General features: G+C 34.6%; 1 non-coding gene across 1 annotated transcript; it reads left to right on the top strand.

Moving 5' to 3' along the window:
- The first annotated feature begins 3,010 nt into the window (after positions 1-3,010).
- LOC116866965 lies at positions 3,011-3,115 on the top strand. The gene has a single exon (XR_004382527.1). It is a non-coding gene; the product is annotated as a U6 spliceosomal RNA (small nuclear RNA).
- Positions 3,116-12,556: the final 9,441 nt, after the last annotated feature.

Genomic DNA, 12,556 nt, shown 5'->3' with positions numbered 1-12,556 from the left:
TACTGAATGTTAAATGTTATTTTATCTGGCATTATATCATCCAGAGATCCATATCAGAAGGCACTTCTTCATAGCTATAGAATAATAACTTAGCTTTATAGTGATAACCCTAAAGCAAACAAAATATCCTGAAAGCCTTTTTAAATTATCAAAGAAAGAACTAATATGAGAAAAATGTAGTAATAAGTACACTTTTATTATATGCTAGTAATTTGAAAATTGGTAATTCATGTATATATGGTTACTCTCTGCAAAGCACAATTTTTGATTAACTAAAACAATGGATCCCTGACTATACCCAATGACAGAATTGACAGTTCTAGCATGATAATTAGACCCAGTGGTGGACATTCAAAATGAAGCAGAAGCAAAGATCCTGACTTCTTTTCTGTTTATTTTTACAATTCAAGTCATGTTTATAATCAGTGATGTGGTAAATAATCTTGTCTCATTCTTCCTTCCAACTACCTGATTTCTTGGAAGCAGCGTCTTTTTTCCAAAAGCATAAAAAGATGAGAACTGTAACTGAAAATTTCACTGATTTTAGGAGGGAGCAGCTTTTGTCATGAAATATTCCACAGTTTAAATATTTTCCTTAACACTGGACAAGAATTAGCCTAGAGCTGCAGGCCTCCAGGAGCCTGGAACCCAGTGGGGACCTGTAGGAGCCAATTCCCCTCTTCAATAAACACTGAGGCTTTTCTCTTATGTCCCTTTGTATTATAAGACTCGATAGTTCCCATTTTATTTTCTTGCTATCAATAAAAAATGTGTGAAATAATATTGCAGATGCAAAATGCTTACATACTCTAGCCATGACTGAAGGTAAAACAAACAAATGAATAAATATAAATAAAGTATACTTTGAGAAAGAATGTACATCTGGAGACTGATAAAACTCTGATATTGACAAAGCCAAGCCATATAATTTAATCTGTTTAAAGAGTATGTGCATGTTCATGAGTTCATTCCTTATGAAGAGACATTGTTGGTTGTCACAACTCTCTGGATACTGGCTTCTAGTCAATAGAGGTCAACGATACTATTAAACATCCTACAATGCACAGGACAGTCCCCACACAAAGAATAACCCAACACAAAAAAATCAATACTCCTGAGGTTGGAAACTTGCCTTATACCCAGTGAAATTTGGTTAAATCCCACTTAATGTAAGTCATCTTCAATTTTCCATGTCATTTCTTTCTCCACTAGATTCAAATGAAGCAAAGAATATGTGATACAACATATTTCTTTAAAATGGAAGAATTGATGCACTGCTTATTTTAAATGTAAAATCGCTGTGCCTAAGAGTACACAAAAATACCAGAAAGAGTTGTTCAGTGTTCTCCACTGTCAGCACTCCACCACAGATACCCCATCTGGTGGAGTCTGATATGGATAATAATGGTGGAGTGTTCTTGCTGTCTTGACTGTAGTCATTACTGTGATGTTATTTTAGGACTAAGTAGTGTTTGCCCATTGGACCATAAAAGTGTGTCATGTAAATACAGGTTTTAGAACACACAATAGTCTGTCCATGTGTAGAAATATGCAGGGAAAGAACCTCATAAAATGCTTTTTAATAGTATTTGTTGGTCATGTGAAGTAATTCCTTTTCAAAGTTAAATCTCTTGGAAAAAAGGGGGCTTCTCTTTTCAAAGACCCCGTAAGTAATTATGCTGCATTATACATCATTCATATGTCAATGCAAATTTTGTTTTTAAACGGAAGGAGTTTTGAATGACACGGTACCAAGCAAATGTCCAACATTAACCAAACCTTTTATTTATTTATTTACTCTCACCTGAATTGCTCCTTGAAATTGAATTGGGGGTAGGGGGTTAGTATTTATGTAGCCAGCAACCTCATATTTGACACTTCACCCTAGAATTAAATTCTGAACACTGAAATATCTCATAGAAAAGAAATTACAAATGACAATACCTTCAAAAACATCCTTAACAACAGTTGAGACCCTTTGCTTAGTAGATATTAAGTTTATATTGACAGCAAGAAATAAAATGAGAAATATAAAAGGCCAAAATAGTATTTAGAAATGCTATACTTTGAATCATACAGAGAACTGTATACTTAGAAGTATGTGATTATATTGTTGGAAGATTGAAATATATGCTGTGTTGAGCTTTTTTCCCCCATCCCGTAACAATGATGAACATTTTCTTATTGAGATCAATTTATAATAATGACAGTTAGAGAGTAAAATTTATAGTTATGTAAAATGAAACTGTCCAGATTGGACACAGTGACTTGATGATACACAGAACAATCAGAGTTATTAAATGGTGGGTGGCCTTATAGACCCTCAGATGCTTCTCAAAACCAATCATCTTGACAGGAAGAAAATCTTACAAAATGAAGTTTATATGTTTTCTGCTCTTTAAAGACATTTTAAACTTGAGAAACAACTCTAGAGAATTACTGGAATTTTATTCTTCAAAAATAAAATGGCCAAATACCTGCAAATAGTCATTATACTCAGACTTTATTTTAATATTTAAAGAAATGTATGTGGAAAAAATATAGATGATGGAAAGATAGATAGATAGATATTTTCCTTTTTTCCTTTGCCAAATTTCCCATTATTTAGAAGATAGTTAAACACTCATTCTAGTAAGAATCAATTTTATATTTGATTTCATTAACATATGTTTAGGTCAAACCAGCAACTCCTTCAAATTAATTCCTCAGTTCTATCCTATAGGTGTTTAACTTGAAAAGAAAAAGTGATTAAAATATCACTTTACCTGTGCAGTGACATATTCCTAATTATAATTCCTAATTATACTGACCAGTTTTATCCGTTTCTAACACATGCATAAGGTTTCAATTCTTTGACATTGCCACTCAAGAAAATATCACTGATAAGAATTTGGCCCAAGACCTACTCAGTAATGTGATGGTTTACTTTCCCTGGATGGATCTTCTTCACTTAAAGAAAAATACCAACTGGTGAGAGCTGAGATGGAGAATTATAAAACAAGACTGTTGTGATTGCTTTGGCAATGCATATATTAAAATTGAAATGACACAGAGAAGATTAGCATGGCACCTACACAAGGATGATATACCAAAGCAAGACCATCATGTTGAATTTCAAGACTACAGTATACTGCCCAGACATCCTTAGACAGGTTTTCTAACTTCCTGTGGTGGAGTTGCCTCATGTCTAAATGCTGATGGTAAGAGTCCCTGCCTCATAGGAATTTTACAGTCAGTAAATGATTTAATATGTATGGAGATTTTAAAATAGTGCCTGACATATAGTGGCACTGTATAAGAATTAGCTCTTCTTGAAGAATTTTTAATATTTTTTCTTCATTTGAAGAATAAATGTATCATCCTTGAATAGAGTTATAATTTGTTCATTGTGTGTTTCTTATGGATACCACAATAAGTAACCACAGGCAACCTCAGGTTCAGATATGAACATCTTCCACTAAACTAGTAAAATCACTAGCTCTTGCAAAAAGACTAGGACAACTAAGTCCTAGTGAAAATGTCCAGTATATACTATAAGTAATACTCATGGTTTTATTTCCCAGTATTTCTATATGATAGGTTTGTTTTTCATATGTAATAAGTCCTAAAGAGTAAGGGTACCTGAAGGGAAAACAAAAATAATTTCCAATTTATAAAGTTCAATTTAAGGTATAAAGACATGCCATGTGATTTATCAGATATCCTCTCTCTTTTCCATCAATGCCCTTAACAAGTAGTGCTTTACTACAAAGTAGATGAGTCAATTCGCCCAACTGTTAAAAAAACAAAACAAAACAAAACAAAAAAACAAAAAAAAAACAATATTGAGTATCCCAATTTTATCTGATATGCATGGTATAAGATCTAATAATGAAGTTTGTGTGACAGTTGTGGTCATCTTAAGATTTGTATTAAAGTTAAGTTGCTTTATGACTAGGTATTAAATTGCATCCAACAGTCATGACCTGATAATCTGGTCTTCTGTCAACCTCAGCAACCTAATCTCATGCTACTTCTTCCTTTGCTCACTAATCTTCAGCCACACTGGTCAATTTTTGTTTCTCAAGTGAACTATAGCCCTTTCTTCCACAGAGATTTAAGATGAATACTGTTTCACTGCCTAGAATAGCCTTCCTCCATCTTTCCACCTATTCAGCATGTCTCTATTGGGAATAATATTAGCTATCACTTCTTTCAACCTCCAAAATGCACTGTCTTCTCATTATATTATATAGTTTTAAAGATTTTATTTATTTATTTATTATTTATTTATTTATTTGAGAGAGAGAAAGAGAGCGCAAGTAGGGAGAGGGGTATAGGGAGAGGGAGAAGCAGGCTTCCCACTGATCAGGGAGCCCAATATGGGGCTCGATCCTGGGACCTTGGGATCATGACCTGAACCAAAGGGAGATGCTTAACCGACTGAGTCACCCATGCACCTCTCATTATGTCATCTTATACCTGCTTGAACTTTTGTTGTGTAGAATTAATTTAACATTGTACTTTATTTTTTTCATGACTTCTTCCTCAGTAGACCATAAACTTCATGATGACTTGGACTTTGTTGTATGCTCACTTCTGTTCTCTATTGAAATGACATAGATGCCCTCACATCAACAAAATGTGTACTGATATTCTACTCTTCACTTCTGACTTTTGACTAATTTGAAATGTCAGCTTGACATTTCCACTCAATATGGTCCAGACAGAAGTCCTGACCTGCTCCCATCCCACCTGAATCTCTATTAGAAATGAGAATCTTCATCTCTTACAAAGAACACTCCTATTCACCTACTGATCAAGCCAGAAACCTGGAAGTCATCCTTGATACCTCCATTTTCACACCCTCCATTTCTAAATCATCATTAAATCCTATCCTCTGTATGCATCAAATGTATGTAAGTAAGTCTATATATCTTTTCCACAATTGCCACCTGTATCATTCAGGGTCCTGCCATAAAAGGGTAAACCACTTAGAGTGGGTAATATGAAGGAAATGTTAAATGAAAACATATTTAAAAGATAGGGTAAGTAGGGTTTGTGGAAACCAACCAGAAATACTTCAAGACCTCACAGCTAGGAGCAAGCAATAGGAAGCTGTTGACAATGTAAGCTGAGAGGACAAAGGGAAGAGTTATTAGAAACTAGAAAGGCTAGCTCCATGGTGAGAGATGTCTAAGATTAACCACGTCCTCTGATAGAAGAGAAGTCAACACACAGAAGGAGCAGAGGAATAAAAACCAAACTTCATTCTGTTGCCGACCTCTAGTCACAGGCTGGTATTTCCCATTAGCTAAACCCAAGTCAAATTTAAAAGACAAAAAAGCCCCTTAATGTCATGCAAAATCATTAGTATTTGGGGGAGCCATGAGGCACGGACAGAACACACTGGAAATATTCTGTAAACAATCTTTCTCCTAGCCTTTTTTTGTTTGTTACCGGAACTCTTGCAATGATCCACTAACTAGTTTACCTACTTTCTCTTCCACAGACACCTATACTCAATCCATTCTCTTACAGCAGTAAGAATTATGTTCTTGGAATGAAATCTATATCAAGTTTTTCTGTCAGTATTTATCTTTTACTCTCAAACTACTTGTTTTAAAATTGTATAGCTTTTATTTAAAAAAAAAAAGTTTAATTTTCTTAATCTTTTCCCACACTAGACCAAGTTCTATGAAGGCAGGCATTACCTATTTTCATCTTTGAGTCCTCTATCAATGTGACCAGAACACACTACATGCTAAATAAATATTTGATGGATTAATAAATTTTAGAAAGCAGATTTGTATTTTTAAAAGCGTCCTAGGAGGGGCGCCTGGGTGGCTCAGTGGGTTAAAGCCTCTGCCTTCGGCTCAGGTCATGATCCCAGGGTCCTGGGATCGAGCCCCACATCAGGTTCTCTGCTCAGCAGGGAGCCTGCTTCCTCCTCTCTCTCTGCCTGCCTCTCTGCCTACTTGTGATCTCTATCTGTCAAATAAATAAATAAAATCTTTAAAAAATAAAATTAAATTAAAAAAAATAAAAGCGTCCTAGGAGAGGCACCTGGGTGTATCAGTCAGTAAAGTGCCTGCTTTAGGCTCCTGTCACGATCTTCTTGTCCTGGGATACAGCCTCACATCAGGCTCCCTGATCAGCAGGGAGTCTGCTTCTCTCTCCCTCTCCCCTGCCCCTCCCTCTCCCCAGCCCCTTCCTGCCCCCTCCCTTGCTTGTGCTCCCCCTCTTCATGCTCTGTCTCTCTCTCTAAATTAAAAGCTTCCCGGATGATTCTAGATTAAAAATAATAATAATAATAATTGGAACAACTAATATAAAGCTCTAGATTGTAAAGAGAATAATTAGTAAAATTAATCCTTACCCATTTGAATCATTTATTATATGTTAAATAGAAACTCACAATGTGTTCATGAAATGTATTTCTTTGCTAGGGCTTGGCTAAGTCTACTTTTTTTTTTTTCCCCCCTCATTCTTTTTTCTCTTTCAGATATCAGGTTTAACCTTCATTACATAAACCAAGTATTTCTCCCTTTTAAAAGCTCATACATGAACAACTTGATGGTGAACCAGTTCACATCTAAGTATGGATTTAAGGAGAGGAAATACTTCCCAAGGAAGTGCTTAATTTAATGCCTTCTCATTCTCAGATACTATAGAAGAAAAAAATTCTTTTCTACAATATAATTTATACATTTTTGTGTATTTAGGAACTACCATAGGGCTGAGTTCATTTCATTGAGTATTTTAATGTTAAATTGTTTTTTTCTTTTCCTTTGGATCACAGGCCCTTGAGGTTCTACATACCTGGCTCTGACCTTTTTCCATTTAATTTCTGGTAATTTTTTTAAAATAAATTGTTTTTATCTTATTTGATATATAGCCAATATTTTCTTATCTGTGTTCAGATGTTTATATATTTTTGATATACATCTGCCTGTTGTAGTATTGAAGCAATTCCATTTCTGTGACACATTCCCTAACACCACCTTTGCCCAGAAATGTTCACATTTCAAAATCTACTGTTTTGATAGATAAATAATAATAAATTAGTTAGCCATTACAGGATTTTGGGACATGAATATGTTTTGCGATCTCTATTTTAATAAAGTTATTTCAATAAACTTATGTGATAAATAAGGAAAAAATATATGTATATATGCCTGCATATGTAAGTAAAAATACTTCTGTTTCAGCATAGAGATGAATAATGGCTATATATTTTATCTCATTCCTCCACATAAAAACAAAATGTAAGTAGAATCCCTAATTTACTAAAAATAACTGTGTAAACAGCAATTTATTAGAGAAATTTTCTTATCTTCTGCATTTAATTTTGAAAAGGGCACTAGTTGTAACACCTAATCTCCAGCATTTCCATTAGCAAACTGCCCTCCCCTGTGTCTATTGTATTAACATCCATCTAGGTTGTAATCAAATATTTGTGTAATTATTCTTGGCAAACTTAGAGGTTGCAAAGCACAAGATACATATAAAACTGTAGTGGCATGTTTTTATTAGTAAATTTATAAAACCTGGGGTATTTCTTTATTAGAGACCCCAATAGGTGAGTTCTATACTTAAGATAATACCACTCAGATTTGTAGAAAATCTGCAAATTTTGATCCCAAATCATTCAGTTTCTACCTCCTCCTAAATGCAGTTATTACTGATATTTCTGTTTCTGTCATTGTTTATTCTACTGTGAATTTAAGAGTTAGATAATTTGGTTTACTCCATAGTTCCTTAATTAAAATGAAGCATGTCCATCCAATCTTTCCAATATGATTGTATTTTCCACAAAGACAAGGAAATGTCTTTATGTCCTTTGTATCTCTCATGGTTTCTAGCACAGTTCTAGATATGAATAAACATTCAATAACTATATATTATTTCTCCATATATTTATGCAGTCCTGACTGATTGTTATGATATATTATACAGTTTATTGACCAATGCTCGAGGTGACAAACTAAAATCAAACCTCTCACAGTTACTTAAGGAAAATCTTAAGAATCATTTTCTTAGGGAATCTATTTTACCAAGTCTTTTCTTGGTGTTAAATGTGATCAATATATCCTGACTGCTAATGGCAGTAATAAGATTACTATCATTATCAACCTCAAGTCTTCAAAAATGAAAGGAAGTAGAATCTTGAAGCCAGGCGCTATGGGTCACAGGGGTAGGGGGATTGGAAGATAGCCCCTCCATCTTACCTTACACACCTGTGTGGCACAGGTAATAATGTTAGAGAAGGTAGCAGCCTCCAGACAAAACATTGCAACTCCAAAATGTGAGGGGTCTTTTATTTTTATTTGCGTTATCATAGACTCGATTACAATTTTAAATTAGTAAATAAATATTTATTGAGTATCGCTAAATTAATATACTATGTTATAATTTTATGGGGTATTATATTATTTTTCTCTATTTTAGAGTCTTTTGATCCTCCAAATATTTGATGAAGCAAATGCTTTTATCCGTAACCTGATCTTAATAATGAGTCGTATAAATTGATGTTCTAAATTGACATATCTATCTATATTACCTTTTAGTAGTAAAAGCTACATTCCAATCTTTGGTAATATTCCCTGTTTTAAAATGAGTCTAAATATTAGGTCATGGGAAGAACAACATTTAGGGAAAAATGCTAAAATATAGCAGCTAATGTTAATACTTACTAATACTTGCTTATCTACAAGTGTTTAAAGGGAAAGGTTTTCCAGCCATTATAAGATGTTACAGTGTTAATCTACATTTCAATAAGATATTTAAAGGCAATTCTAGAACTGTCAAGGACCTGCTCTTAAGCTTGAGAGAAACCTACAAAGGAATGCTGACAGTTTCATTTTATGTGACATGAAAGCATTATTCTATCAAGAAAATGTTATTAGTTCCTCAGACATTTGAGCACTTTACACTGCAGATTCTCAGAAAGTTCCACAGATACTCTCTAGTATGTGGTGTTAAAATATTACCTATGTAAAATATCTTGAAGTATAAAATTAAAGGAGTGGTCTGAATAAGCAAGGGTTCCGCTACTTTATTTGGTTCTACTAAAAATTATAGCAAAGTCAAAAGCTTTGAATAAAGCACTCATGTCTGAAAATCCCAAACTTTGATGGAGGGATTTAAAAGTATATGCTAAAGTATGTTTAAATGTTTGTTAAAGACTTACAAACTAGGAGAGTAACATTGTAAGCAGCTTTTGGATTTTATAATACATACTTGATAAAAGTACTACATTCCTGGTTCTGATTCACTCCTAAAAATAAGAAAAGCTTTGTGGGTTGTTTTATTTTGTTTTCCTCTGAGGCGACAAAGAATTTTTGACCCAGATAGCCCAGAGTTCTACAGAGCTGGGCGCAAATGATGAACTCTAACTTCTAATTATTTTGCATTTTTTCTCTTTTCCTATTATATCTCTTATCACACTGTTTCCCAAAGTATAGCGAGCTTATCACTGACAGTTGATGAGTTGAGACAATGTATGAACAGATTTTATTATTTAAAAATTGATATAGTTGCCTATTTACTTTAACATACATTACATAAAAGATAATCAACACATTAAAAATTCCTTAGATATTATTGCTTAGGAATATAGGCAATATTTAGGTAATATAAATATTCAAGATTTTGAAAAGGAGTTGATTTAAAGAAAGATACTAAATAAATACTAGTGTGGGTGGCACATAGCTATGTCAAAAAGCAAAGGGGGGACAGAAATGTCTAAACTAGAAGAGACACTGTCCATGGTACTCACTGTTCTCATTCTTCTCAAAGACATGTTATCTCATTCTGAATCCAAGTAAACCTTTCATCCTTTGAAAGGTTCTGATACTGTCATAAAAATATCTTCAGTCATTTCCAATGACACTGTATTCCAAAGCAAGCCTTTTACTAAATCATTAAGTCTGATGTCAACATCTATGTGATAGTAGGACATAACACCAGTAAAATATTTTGCCTTTCATCTACTTCATCAATGAAAGCTATTATTTTCCTCTCTAAAACAACTCTCCCTTTCCACCTTTCCACCTTGGTTTTGCAATTTTATATTTAGCCATTAATTAATCAAAAGTACAATGAAGAGGGATTTTATTTACTTGTTAAGGGAACTTGCATCCCTAATTCATTTACATATTCTTCCATAAGTTTCTATGATGCATTCTAACTCCTGTCAATGACTTCCATATAGATTAATCTTTTTAAAAATACTCTTTTACTGAAGCTCATTAAATATTTTAACAGATTTTGATGAAGTTTTATTTTTTTAAGATTTTATTTATTTATTTGACACAGAGAGATCACAAGTAGGCAGAGGCAGGCAGGGGTGGGGGGAAGCAGGCTCCCTGCTGAGCAGAGAGGCTGATGTGGGGACCCTGAGATCATGACCTGAACTGAAGGCAGAGGCCTAACCCACTGAGACACCCAGGTGCCCTTGATGAAGTTTAGAATATAGGTCAGGTTCAGAGGAGTCCGGAGCAGAGCCCACGACCCAGAAAGAATTCTTGAGACATCTTTGGTGCAAAATGGTGATTTATTAAAGCACAGGGATAGGACCCATTGGCAGAAAGAGCTGCTGCCCTGGGGTTGTGAGTTGTAGCAGGTTATTTACTTTGGGGTTGGGGGAGATAAGGAAAAAGGGAGGTTCCAAAAGAACTTTCATATGCTAAAGAGGACCTACAAGATGCCAGAGATCTTGAGACCTTGTCATTGTCAAGGTTTTTCCCTCTAGCAAGGTATTAACATTAATATAGTAGGGGAAGGTATGTGTTATGGTGAGTGCTGTGAAGTGTAAATCTGGCGATTCACAGACGTGTACCCCTGGAGCTAATAATACATTATATGTTAATAAAAAAATTAAAAAAAAAAAAAGAGTGTCACATATGTTCCACCCAGGAGTGAGGGTGGGGGTGGGGGAAGGTTGCAGGGTGTCAGCTTCTGCTTTGTCCTCAGCCAACCTTCTGTTCCCTCATCATTTTGTGGACAGCAGTTGCTATATCTGAGGCTCAGTGTAAACACACAGATATTTATATCATCTCCTTATACCAAATCTACCAAATACAGATGAGAACAAATGAGACAATAAAACATCAAAGGTCTTGGGGGTCACTCTGGGAATCACACTGGTTTCAGTAACTTAACTTTTGCCACTGCGTTATATTATTTTGATATACAAATCTGATATCAAGACTTAGAGTGAATCATTTTTCATATTTATCTTCAGCATGTGATATCACTCTCTCAATTTTGAATGCCTGTTTTGCTTGATCTTGTGATGCTCCCCCGAATTGATTTCCTTTTCACTTTTCTCAAAAATTACATCCTTTGTTGATTCATCTGCCTCTTACTGCTTTTATGAATAAGCCTTGCACAAGGTAGCATAATTGACCTATCTCTATGCTCACCTTGTGTATTTATTATTTAGCATGCCTTTAATATCAACTCAACATTTGGGACAACAGAATGAAAATATTATCAAAATATGGCTATTACTTTTTGCAGAGTCACTGGTGTGATTTTTCTCCACTAGCTTGGGATACTAAATCATATCCTATTATGTCTTTAAATTAATCGCTTAGGTTTATATATTCAGTAGAAACTATAGCTACTGCTCATCTTAACTATACTTCCAAATACTCAAAAGGAGAGAAGAGAGTAGATCATTCTCAAAGAGAGAATGCCTACTCAGATCAAATGGCACTTCCATATGGTCTACTTAAGTTAAATTTTAACTTAATATTAATATCAGTTTATGCTCAAAAGTTTAGTCATTCTTACATAAACATAAACACTAAGGAAAGGTCTCGGGGCCTTCTGCCTCACCCAATATGAACAGCCATACTTTGCCTCTGAGCTCAGGGAACCAGTCTGGGTATCAACTTCTCATGTGATTATTTCTTCTCTAAGGATTTCATATGCTTTCCAGGGCAGCAAAATTTAAGTAGGAATGTTATAGTCAATGAATAGAGAAGCTTAGTGAACATTGGTTCTCAGAAAGGAGTGACTTAGGGTCTTTGTCACTGCCTTTCAAGAGACCCAGGGACCACTATATAAATATAACAAATTTACTTTCAAATAGCATAGAGGATTGGGGGAGGCAAGCCATACTCCTCTGAGTCAATGCAGTCCATGAAAATGTTGAGGGAAGAATCAAAGAATATTTGTTTCACTATGCTGGAATGTATTTGCTTAGTATCTTTTGGCATTCTCCTTTAAAAATAAAAATTAGTCTCTTTTCATTAGGTATCCTATTAGAGTTTGTACAGTAAATGAGGAATGCTCATATAAATAGAGGAAAACATTGCTATTTTAACTTCTTGCTCCAGAGATTTTCTCTAGTGAGATAACAAATTTTGATTAGGGGGAAAAAAAAAATAAAAGGAAACACTTCATAAACGATCACTATTATGAACCAGGTAAAGAATAGATAAAATGGGGGCACCTGAATGGCTCAGTCATTAGGCCTCTGCCTTCTGTTCAGGTCATGATGCCAGGGTCCTGGGATGGAGCCTCACATGGAGCTCCCTGCTCAGCAGGGAGTCTGCTTCTCCCT

This window comes from Lontra canadensis, unplaced genomic scaffold (assembly GCF_010015895.1).
Source record: "Lontra canadensis isolate GAN:19392208 unplaced genomic scaffold, GSC_riverotter_1.0 scaffold11, whole genome shotgun sequence".
Taxonomy (NCBI): Eukaryota; Metazoa; Chordata; class Mammalia; order Carnivora; family Mustelidae; genus Lontra; species Lontra canadensis.
Note: the sequence above shows the minus strand (reverse complement) of the source record. Positions and strands in the feature narration are given on the sequence as shown.